We start from the raw sequence: 13,192 nt of genomic DNA, 5'->3' as shown, positions 1-13,192 counted from the left end.
GTCAATAGTTGGAATAGTGAACATAATTATTTTTCCATACTTTCATAAGCTGAATAAAGAGGGTAGACTTAAATAAATGCCTAAAAAAAATAATAAGATAATTTTTTCCTATATACCAAAAGAAATAGGTAAAAAAAAATTATAAGCAAATAATTAACTTATTACTTATTTGAAATTATTAGGTAAAGAACACATAAAATATTTTTTTAATTACTATTTTATAAAAAAATAATAAATATCATTATAAGTTTTAATGATCGAATGATCGGAATGATTAAGCGGAACAACAGTACTTAAAAAAATGATCGGATGATCGGAATCGGATCAGTCGCCCAAAGTGATCGGAAGATCGGGGATCGGAAGAGCAAAAAAGTGATCGGTGCCCACCACTGATATAATATATATATATATATATATATATATATATATATATATATATATATATATATATATATATATATATATATATATATATATATATATATATATTCTTCGTCGTCAGCTGATTAGCCCGTCTTTATACGAGAGCGCTGATTTTGATGAGTCGCTTCCATTTGCCTCTGTCACCGGCCATGTTGGTCTGCAGTCCTTTCTCTCTCATGTCGTCTTGTATACAATCTTTCCATCTAATCTTGGGTCTTCCTCTCATCCTCCTTCCTTGCACTTCCATATCCAGGGCTCTTCTCTCATTATGTGCCCGTACCATCTTAGCCTTGCTTCCTGTGTCTTCTTCGAAATCTCCCCCACCTTCACTGTTCCTCTGATCCTTGTATTGCTGATTCTGTCCTCCCTCGTCACGTCACAGATCCAACATAACATCCTCATTTCTGCTACTTCCATCCTCTTGTCGTTTACTTTCTTCACAGGCAATGCCTCTGCTCCATACGTCATTGCTGGTCTCACCAGTCTTTTAGACCTTTCTCTTTAATTTCACTGGCATTTTCCTGTCACACAATACCCCTGATACATCTCTCCAACTCGTCCATCCCGCTTGGATTTTTCTTGTTATTTCCTTATCTTCACTGCCATATGCTGATAGGGTAGATCCCAGATACTTGAAATCATCTACCCTCCTCAGCTCCACTCCCTCCATCCTGACACTTTAACTTCCATCTTGGTCCACCTCCTCTGTATACTTCATATATTCTGTCTTTGTTCTACCTATCTTCATTCCTCTACTCTCCAATGCTAATCTCCATTCCTCTAGTCTTTGCTCTATCTCTTCTTTAGACTCACTCACTAAAACGATATCATCTGCTTACATCATGCCCCACGGTGTCCCCACTCGTACGTTCTCACTCAACACGTCAAACACAATATTGAAGAGGAAGGGGCTCAACGCAGAGCCCTGATGGAGCCCAATTTCCACTCCAAAACTGTCCGTCGTGCCTACTCCACTCTTCACTTGTGTCTTAACACTCCTGTACATTTCCTTCACCAATCTTACATATTTCCCTGGCTCCTTCCTCTCTCTCAGGCACCTCCACAGCTCCTGTCTTGGTATTCAGTCGTAGGCCTTCTCTAGATCTGTGAAGATCATATGTAGTTCCTTCTGTTTTCTCTATACTTTTCTGCCATTTGCTTCAATATAAATACTGGGCTTGCTGTTCCTTTTCCAGGCATGAAGCCATATTGACCCCTGGACACTTCAGCCTCCAGCCTCAATCTCTCATCCAGTACCCTTTCCCAGACTTTCATCGTATGTGACAGCAGTTTAATTCCACGGTAGTTTCCACACTCTTGTATGTCTCCTTTCTCCTTAAAGATGGACACCAGTGTACTTTCCCTCCACTCATTTAGGATCTCTTCCTGCTCCTCTATCTTGCACATCGGCTTCCACAGTAGATCCACTCCTGCGTCTCCCAGGGCCCTCCACGCCTCCACCGGGATCCCATCCGGTCCAGTTGCCTTTTTGTTCTTCATTCCGTTGAGAGCTCTCACGACTTCTTCCTTCTCTATGCCACTTGTCGTTCCTGGGTATGGTAGTCCATCATCATGGTGATCCCGTGGGTTCTCCTCATCCAGCAGACCGTCAAAGTACTCCTTCCATTTATCTTGTATCTTCCGTTTATCTCTTAGTATGACTCCATTTGCATCCTTCATTTGCTTCACATGATTTACATCCTTTGTTGCCTTGTTCCTATTTCTTGCTATTTTATATATTCTCTTCTCTCCCTCGGGTGTTTCCAGCTCTTCATACAATTCATGGCAAGCCTCCGCCTTCGCCACTGCCACAACTTTACACGCAGTCTTCTTTGCCATTCTGTATTCCACTTTGTCCTCCCTTGATCTGCTTTGATCCCACTTCTTCTTTGTTTCTTTTTTTCCTTTTCAGTACATTTCTTACATCTCTCCACCACCATTCTTCTCTAGGTGTACGTGGCTTTCCCGATGTTTCCCCAAGTACTTTTCTTGCTACTTCTCTCACAATCTATGAATTTTCTTTCCACCAGTCTTGGACTCTCACTACATCACCTTTCACTCTGCTTAGCACCTTATTCTTGAACTCTTGCCTCTTTATTTCCTCTTTCAGTGTTGTCCATCGGATCTTCCTCTCGTAGCTCCTCTTTCCTTTCCTTGTCTTTCTCAACAACGCGTCCATCACTAGCAGCCGGAGCTGTGGTGCGACATGGTCCCCTGGTTTCACTTTGCAGTCTTTCATCTCTGCCAGGTTTGATCTTCGGTACATGATATAGTCTATCTGTGTAGTGTGGCCTCCACTGTTATAGGTTATGCTGTTCTCTTTTCTCTTGCAAAAGAAGGTGTTTGCGATTGCTACGTCGAATGGAACAGCCAAGTCCAGTATTCGTTCACCATCTGCATTAGCATTTCCAAAGCCGTGACCTACATGTATCCTTCCACATCCTTCGTTGTCTGCACCCACATGGCCATTCAGATCTGCCCCCAGCACTACTCTCTCTTCCGCTGGAGTGCTCTGTCTAATTTCTAGCTTCCTCCAGAACTCATCCTTCTCTTCCTGAGTTGATCCGGTTTGTGGTGCATATGCACTGACCATATTTAAGGTTCCTCCGCCACAAACTAACCTTGCCGTTATCAGCCGGTCTCCTCCTCTCTTTACTTCGATCACATGTTCTTTCAGATCCTCCTACACCACCAATCCAACTCCATTCCTTCCCTCTGCTGTTGCGCTGCTATAGTATAGTTTGTATCCATCTCCTAATTCCTTCTTCCTTGTTGCCTCTCCACCTGGTCTCTTGCACACACAGAATACTTACTCTCCTCATTTTCATCAACTCAACTACCTCTCTTTCTCGACCTGTCAAGGTTCCAACATTCAGTGTTGCCACCCTCGTGGCCACAGGAGCTTGCTTCTGGCTCATGGCGCGGTAGCCCTTGTATATTCGCAGAGGTCGGGCGGTGCCTTTGTGCGTCGCTTATGACGGGGTACTCCCTGGCATGGTCCGATATACCATGAATACCCTTTCTGACGCCAACCCTCCCCATTTATCCGGGCTAGGGAACGGCATAGAGTTGTGCTGGCTTGCACCCTTTATGGCTGGGTTCAAATTACATATATATATATATATATATATATATATATATATATATATATATATATATATATATATATATATATATATATATATATATATATATATATATATATATATATATATATATATATCTGTTTATCTGTATATATATATATATATATATATATAACCAATAAATAGATAACGTCCAGACTAATAGTGAGACAGATCATCATGCGCAGGTCATCCCTAAATGTGTAAGCGATGGTTGGTTAGTGGTTACCCGGGCCAAGCCACAGGGCTCAAGTTAGAGTCGATTGACTATACCAATGAACAAGCTCTCTCGCTCACACCTGTGCGCTGGCCGGGATACGCACCTAGGCTGCCACCTGTCACCATAGCTGGGCACGATAACAGAAAACCTTATTCCCGATAACCGATAACTGATAATGGAAGATCTTATTCCCGATAACCGATATTCTTTAACTGAAGACACAAATATAGGCGATAACCGATATCCGATACCCGATATAAATCCACAATTCCGATACTAGCGGTTCAGCGGATACTATGCGGTTCAGTTCTGGTCACCCTACTATAGAATGGATATCAAAATGTTAGAATCGGTGCAGAGGAGGATGACTAAGATGATTCAGGGGTTGAGAAACTTGCCATACGAGGAAAGACTCAAACAGTTAAACTTGCATTCTCTAGAAAGGCGAAGGGTGCGTGGAGACATGATCGAGGTTTATAAATGGATGAAGGGCTTTAATAAGGGAGACATTCATAAGGTTTTGTTGGTAAGAGAACCGGGTAGGACACGAAGTAACGGGTTTAAACTGGATAAATTCAGATTCAACAGGGACATAGGCAAAAATTGGTTTACTAACAGGGTGGTGGATGAGTGGAATAGGCTTAGCAGTCATGTGGTGAGTGCCAATACAATTGTCACATTCAAAAATAGACTAGATGAATTCATGGACAGCGATATTAGGTGGGGTTAGATACACGGGAGCTTAGGGTCAAAGGAGCTGCCTCGTACAGGCCTACCGGCCTCTTGCAGACTCCTGCGTTCTTATGTTCTTATGATAAGTCCGATAGGTGAAAACGATTATATATTGATATTTCAAATAAAAAACATAGATGAATTCAAATTTATATTATCCGTATTTTAGAAAACTTACAAAACCTGAAAACCACACGGTGACACGTATCTATGTACGGTAATACTAGAAACGCCTGAACCGGTGTTGTGTTATTTGGCGTACCCACCGTCAAAACCTGGCGCTTTTGTTTACAAACACTGGTCTCTCGTGAACTGCGCATGCTCAGACCAACAAGCGTAGACCTGTACAGCCTCAGAAAGCTTATTAACCGTAATTAAGAGTTGCTGGAAGGTTGAAATCAGACATACAGTACCACTACCACCATCCTCGCGGTTTCTAGAACGACACTGCGAATTGTGTTTATATGTACAGAGTGTCGTTCTAGAAACAGCGAGGATGGTGGTACTGTATGTCTGATTCAGCCTTCCAGCAACTCTTAATGTGTTAAAAAGCTTTGTGAGACAGTACAGGGCTATGCTGAGCATATGCCTGAGCATGCGCAGTTCACAAGAGACCAGTGTTTGTAAACAAAAGCGCCAGGTTCTGACGATGGGACACCAAAAAACACAACACCGGGTGCCTTCAATACCATGGCATGCTTACAAACGAATAAGGAATATCATTATCTTCATCTATTCAAAAACCTTAGGAAAATCAAAACAAAATTCAGAAAATTTACCAAAACGGTCAAAACTTATATGTCTCCTTGAGTGTGTGTGTGTGTGTGTGTGTGTGTGTGTGTGTGTGTGTGTGTGTGAGTGAGTGAGTCAGTGTGTGTGTGTGTGTGGGGGGGGGGGGGGGAGCCTTAGTAACTAATAGTAAATTTTAGTAATACATGCTCATGTTGGCTTTGGTGAACATAGCATATTCATGGTATCATCAGACAAGCAGCTCCTCTTGGCCCTCATGATGTCCTTCCCAAGAGAAAACAGACGCTCCACCGCGGCGCTGCTCGGCATCGCAGTATTATATCTCAAGAATAGGTTGATCAGAACGCTTTCGCTGTTAAAGGATGGGTCTGCTAGGCTCTCGGCCCCTTTGCCTTCCAGCCATGTTTTCACAATATGAGCAGCTCTTGACTTTGTTGACTTGGAATGACACCCAATGTCCTCATCACAAATACTGGCATAATGATCGCCAGCCTCCAATTCCTCGCTGCTGCTACTGCTTTCGGTCTTCCTTTCACTGCGCAATAAATATTCCTCCACTTTCATCTCCATCAGGTACTGAATTGCCGACTTCTTGACTGTCCTCTCTTCTGATCCTGATACAAATGTCCCCATCGAGAAGCGAGAAGGGCTCTGGCCAAGGGTTCGCAGAACCGGAGGTTGCCGCTGGTCCTCAAGGAGAACAGTTTCTTCTTGGTCAAAATGATGCTGGGGATCAGGCAGCCAAGGTAGCATTGCTTCTCTCCCTGGATGTGATCCAGCGCACTGGCGACTGGTGCCATGACCTGATAATTGAAAATAGACATATGGTGTTTAGTATTAACTACTTTTAAAATAGAAACATATACTTAAAAAAGAAAAAAAATATCGTGATAACGCCCAACTTATAGTTTATTAGATATTTATTATCAAGTAATATTTACCTTAGCATATTCCAACATGAACTCAATGTCCTTCTGGACAAACACTGTCAGGTTCCGCTGTTGGTTCATGCACCTGAGCAGCTGTTCTTTCTTATCCGCCAGCACTTTGTTGAGGACCACCAGGCTGTCGTTAAGGCTGTTCCATCTTGTTTTGGTAGGGACAGTGAGTCGCCTGTGTATAGCCTTGTACAGACTATCCGCGAACACATTACTTGTTCTTGGAAGAAAGTTTTGCATTAGCTCTGATGTACGTATTTCATATTTCAAAATATCAGATTATTGCTGAATTATTTTGTTTCATTTTCTTTTTTCTATTTATGACTTACCCTGCTTGTTCCACAGCGCCTGGGCCTTGGCAATGGCGCTTCGGTAGACCTTCTTGAACTCTCCAGGCAGGTGATTTTCTATGTCAGTTCTGGCGACCAAGTTTAGCGTGTGCGCTGCACACTTGTGGTGCCTTGGCAGATTGAAGATGGTGTCCTCCTCCATGCCCTTCTCTATGTTATCAATTGCGATGAACTGAAAAAAAAAGTAATAATTTTCCTAAGAAATGATCACAAATGCATAGTTTAAATTTCAAATTGTGAACCAATCTTTGAAGTAGTCATTACATTGTCCAGAGTACTACTACTCAGTATTTACTTCAGTGTATTCTTAGTCTATTGAATTCAACACACCTCCACGTCTACGTTCTCATGGCTCTCTTCCGGGTTAGCGACGAGCTCCTCTAGGTGGGCGTCAGCAGGCATATCCTCAGCCTTAGGAACGCGAGCCTCCTCTTCCTGGTGGACATTAAAATCTGAGGAAAACTGGACAAATGCCTTCTGAAAATTGGCAGCATTATCTGTTGTTGTCCTGAAACAGATAAAACAAAAACAAAATCTTAAGAATATATCAATATTCAATATATTTAATTATTTAGCTATTCAATTAATATTCAAGAATTCGGAAGAAAAAAAATGCAATAACTTACATGGTGACTTTGGCCTCTATTCCGAACTGGCTGTGGATGTTCTCCATGACCTGGGCTAGTACATCATGGGTGTGGCTCCCCATGATCCTCTTGCAGGCCAGGACAGCCATCTTCCTGTCTATGGTGATCGGGTCCAGCCAGTGCACAGTCATACCCAGGTAGCCCTTTTTGTTAGTAGACCAGCAGTCAGCTGTAGTCCCCACCCACTGGACTTGCTCCAGGTTGCTGAAATGTAAGATATATAATTATTGTTAATTACTAACTAGATAAGGCCATCGTAAAGGTCAGTGAGTTTGTTATTCATTAATCATTATATTATCATTATTACGCATAGCAGTATTTCAATTTTCAATCCAATAGGTCAGTGCTTCTTAATCAGGAGTGCTCGCACCCCTAGGGGGTGCGAAGATGCCTATGAAAGATTTAAGTAAAATATATTTTTATTAATAAGTACTCAGGGTTTTCTTCATGCAAAAAAAATGTAAGCTTTGTGAGTGAAGATTAAAAAAAAAAAATGTTTTTGTTATTAATACACTTCACATCAACTTTGTATTCAAGCTTTTTTTTTTCTTTTGTATTTCAGCAATTCAGGTGGTGCGAGAACTGACTGTTGATTTGAAAGGAGTGTGCAAAGGTTAGGTTAGGTTAGGTTAGATTAGGTTAGGTTAAGGTTGCTGGGTAGGCTATGTGGCAGCCCCAGATGTCCCAAAGGGGGGGGGGGCCCCCCTCTTTCTGCAAAAAAATCACTTAACCAGTCAGTTACATTAATGACGTGGACAAAACTAAAAAAAATTCCTGTATGTGTTGATTCATTCATTCATTTATTTCATCGACGCCTGCTCCTAGGAGCTCCCAGCAGGGGATGGCCACGGTAAAACAGCTTCCAACTTTCTCTATCCAGACACTCCCTCCTTGCCTGCTCAAACTTTCTTAACGATCTTTCCCACCTCTCCCTAATGTGCTCTTGCACCCTATCCCTCCATTTCACTGGAGGTCGTCCTCTAGCATTCCCTCCCTCTATCTCACTCACATATACCCTTCTGGTCATCTTACTCTCCTCCATTCGCTCCATGTGGCCAAACCACTTTAAAGTCTGTCGCTTCACTTCTTCCGCCACTCCACACTTTTCCCCTTCACCCCTGTGACACATTCCAAAACGCTCGTACACATTTTCATTACTCATTCCATCCATTTTACTCACCCCACAAGCACTCCTCAAATAACTCATTTCCACTACCTGCACTCTTGACCTCTGACTTTCATTCCAGGCCCACGTTTCATATATGAGGGTTGGTACTATTATTGTATTTATCAAATCCCTCTTTACCCCCATGCTCACACTTCTGCCATTCATGATTCGTCCCAAGACCCTACCACTCTTCTTCTTTGCAATCCCCTTTCTCTTATCTCTCCCACCGTACCACCATGCTTACACATAACTGATCCAAGGTACTTAAACTCATTGACCTCCTCCATTTCTTCACCATTCAAAATTATTTTGCATTCTTTTTCACATTCAATTCCCACTCTATATGGGCATACAAAATCTACAACCTCACTTTTTCTTCGCTCACAAACCATCACTACTTTTGTTGACATTTACTTTCAGCTTTCTCCTGTTACAGACACTATCAAAAACACTGACCAAATTTTGTAGGTCACTTTCATTTTCTGCAATGAGCACCGTGTCGTGATGTGTTTTGCATTATTCTGACATTCGTTTTCCTCGGCAGACTTATTAGATAGGAGGCATTGGGTGGGATTGTAGAGCTTGGGTGGGACGGTCGGGGATGGAGCGATTGGGAGGGACCACATTCGTAAACTAGTACCATTTATTTATTTTATAATATAAATGTGAGAACATTTGAATAGTTATATTCTTAATTCTTACCTGGTGAGGCTCTCTTTCATCTCCTCATAGATTTTGATGATCCTTCTACCCAGCGTCCTCCTGGAGGGTACCTCTTTGTTAGGGTTGAGAGTGTGGACCATGTCCTTGAAGCTCTGGCTGTCTACAGTCTGTAGCGGTAACATGTTGTCCCACAAATCTGACGATTGTCTTGTCGACGGCGGACTGCAGGACGGCGCCGCCATGGGCCATGATGCCAAAGGTCTCAGCGATGGACATCTGCCGCGTCTTTTTACTGGTTGAACTGCTGTCATCATCTGACTTGCCAGACCGGCTCCTGCTGCGGCCACCAGTGCCTTGGTTGGCCGCGCATGCTTCATCAAACTTTATTGCCGTAGTAGGATGCATCCTCCTGAAGTGGCTCTTCAGGTTGGCCTTGGTGCTCTTGCTCACCTTCAACTCTGTGGTCTTGGGGAGGCAGAGCAAGCAATCGAAGACGTAGCTGTTACCCACCAGCTTCTTATATCGCACCCACTGGTCAAGGAATGGCCAGGGTGACCGAAACTTAGCAGGCTCACTAGAGTGATTACACCCCACTGACTCTCCTCGTGACGACGGCGACGCGGCCGCCATCACTACTTATTCAGTTATTCTTGCACTGAAGCACTGGGAACCGGAACACGCACTCACTCCGCCACGCGAGACGCCGCCACGTGATAAGACAAGACGCTGGTCTCTGTTTAGCGCTCTTTACAACGGGATCACAAATTTCAAGCAGTGAATAATCATTTTTTGGGCAAAGTTAAATGATTTTTCTCTTTGATATAGTGATTTTTGAGTCTAACATAATAAAAATAACCTAATGTTTTAATGTTGATGATCTAAGTATGAAATCTCTTCACTGAAGATATTTTCATACCCCGAAGTTTTTTCATACAACACCGGGCGCCCGGGTCACGCATGCACAGTAAGGAGGAGACAACGTTTTTTTTTCTTTTTTCTGTGAGGCGGAAAAAAGTAGCGATTATCGCTAGTTTGGTTACAAAAGTAACGAAGATACCGATATATATATATATATATATATATATATATATATATATATATATATATATATATATATATATATATATATATATATATAAGTAGCGGATGGCCGATAACCTGATTCTGTCATCAGCGATAAAGTGTCGCGATAACTTATCGCGATAACGCCCAGTTATGCCTGTCACCACTGCCAGACTGATGGCCGACTGGCGAGTGAACGGACGGGAACAAACTATGATCTCCGTATGAGATCTATGAAACCTAATTTCTAGTACTAGCAGCTTAACAAGAATTAATATTTTGTATTGGCCATGCTGGGGCTATTCTTAAAAAAAGAAACACTTTGAGATCCGATGCTATTCATCAAACGCTATAGCCCTGAAAGCCCAAGCCTAACTAGGCCACTGGCATATATATATATATATATATATATATATATATATATATATATATATATATATATATATATATATATATATATATATATATATATATATATATATATATATATATATATATATATATATATATATATAGATATATAGATAGATAGATAGATAGATAGATAGATAGATAGATATAAATACATATCAATCAATCAATGGGAGCATACGCCTGGGGGCGCGTCGCCTCGCCTCGCCTACCCTACGACGCCAAGCCCGAGGGTCCCTCCGGGCGAGTCCCCATGCAGGCCCCCTTCCCAACCCGAGTACCTCCCGGCAGGATCTATCGACTTGCTCAAATCACGAACTCCGTGGGCGTCCCCTTGGCCTCCTCCACTCAGGATTCTCTCTTACAGAGACAACCCGATGAGCAGGATCAGCTTCCGGAAAACGTGCCACGTGCCCATATAGCCGGAGTTGGCGTTGACGGACTATGCAGGTAATATGTCGAATCAGTCTCACGGAGTAGTCGCCGGTTTAACACAAAGTCATTCCAGCGATATCCCATGATTCTGCGTAGACCAGCGGTTCTCAAACTGTGGGTCGCGACCCAAAGTTGGGTCGCGAGACAACTTTTGATGGGTCGCAGGGAAATAGAAAGAAATCTTATGCTTTCAATATTTAATTTACTTAATTGAAAGTGAAATTATAACTTTCAAAACGTCAGGCGCCTGTCTCACACTCTCACCAGTGATGCTACTCCTGTTTTTCCACATAGATTAATGTTTTTCTGCCTCGGCCTAGGTGTCTGCTCTTTTTTTCTTTTCTTTTTTGGACAAACAACCATTAATCGTGGACCTGTCACTTGATATCAAACAGCAAGTGGTAGATCGCATCAAGACCAAAGGAACATTTAGATTGCAGCTATATGCCTCAAGAGACGTAAGTGATAACGCTCAACTGTTGGTTTATGTTATGTATGAAGGGCCAGCAGATCTAGAAGAGGGGTTTCTCTTTTGTCATGCATTGTCAACAACCACTACAGGAGGTGTTTTTTCAAATGGTTGACCAGTTCTTGAAAGAGGAAGAACTTTCTTGGACAGAATGCTTCAGCATTTGTTCTGACGGCGCACCGGCGATGCTTGGAATGCGAAAAGGCTTCACAGCACGTGTAAAGCAAGTTAATCCCAAGGTGAATATTTTTCATTGCCTACTACATCGTGGAAATCTGGTTAGTCGACACCTGTCACCTGGAATGAACGAAGTAGCTAATGAACGAAGCAGTTCAAATTTTCAACTACATCAATGCTAGTGCATTGAATACTCGGTTGTTCGAGCAATTATGTGCCGATTTCGATTCTGAACACAAGCATCTGCTCTTTAACTCAAAGATCAGGAGGCTTTCAAGAGGAAAATTATTACTACGACGACTAGTTGATCTTCGGGACGAGTTGGAAATTTCCCTGACTGAAAAGAAATGTGGTTTAGTGAACAAACTGTTGAACAAGATATGAGCCCTACAACTGGGGTATCACTGACATTTTCGCTGCACGCAACGGTCTAAATATCAGTATGCAAGGCCGTAACCAGACGATTGTTGGAGTTGCAGAAAATATGTCTTCTTTCAAATGCAAACTAAAACTGTGGCTAGGCAACGTGAAGCGAGGGAAATTTTTAAAAAATTCAACTGTGGCAGAATTTCTAGAAACATGGGAGGGGACATCTCACGACGTACGATGCCAAAAGTTTTGTTGTACCACACTTGACTGAACTGATGGCTGAGTATGATAGGCGAATCCCAGAAGAGCACATTTGAACCCAGTCATGGGTGAGAAATCCTTTCAACGTGAATCTTAGGAGCAGCGAGTAGCGGGCTTTTTTTTATTATTGTTTTCTTTTTTTGTGTGCCCTTGAGCTGCCTCCTTCGTTGTTAAAAAAAATAAAAATAAAATAAAAAGAATGTAGAAGACCTGCCAGTAGATGTTCCAGGACTCCCAGAGCAACTTATTGAGGTTCAGAGTGAAAAGTTGTTGAAGGACCTTTTCAAGAAATTATATATAGTGTCTTTCTGAGTTCTGGATTTGGTAAAAAAAAAAGACAAGCGTATTGTAGGAGGTTAGGCGGTAAAATTGTTGCTCCCATTTGTTACAACCTACCTTTGCGAGCTTAACACCGAGCACGATATGAGATGCAGCCTTGGCACACTGATCCCACTATTTGACACGTTGGTGAATGAAAAGCAGCACCATGGATGGATCCCATTAGTTAAGTTAAGATGAGAAAAAAAGAACACGTTTAATTTCTTTTCAAAATAAAGTTTATATACCACTGTTCGTTTTCTTTACTTTACTATGGGTCGCGAAGGGTTGAAATGTTCCAAATAGGGTCACTCACGAAAAAGTTTGAGAATCGCTGGCGTAGAAACTTATTACCAAAGACATCAATCCGCCTCTCCAAGTCCCTATTTAGTGTCCATGTCTCACAACCATAGAGTAAGACAGGGAGCACAAAGACTTGAAGATCCGGATCTTTGTCCTTCTGCACAGGTATCGACAACGCCATATACTCGTGTTGAGCGAGTCCATAACACCGTGGGCCAGACCAATCCGCCGTAAGACTTCCTGGCCAGACTCACCGTTGTTATGAACTACGCTACCAAGATACGTGAAACTTTCTGAGATCTCAACGTCCTCGCCACACGCATGAACAGACTGTACTGTTTCATCCAGCAAGCCTCCAAACACCTGTACCT

Source organism: Eriocheir sinensis, chromosome 9 (assembly GCF_024679095.1).
Source record: "Eriocheir sinensis breed Jianghai 21 chromosome 9, ASM2467909v1, whole genome shotgun sequence".
NCBI classification, from domain to species: Eukaryota; Metazoa; Arthropoda; class Malacostraca; order Decapoda; family Varunidae; genus Eriocheir; species Eriocheir sinensis.
This window is presented reverse-complemented; position numbering follows the sequence as displayed.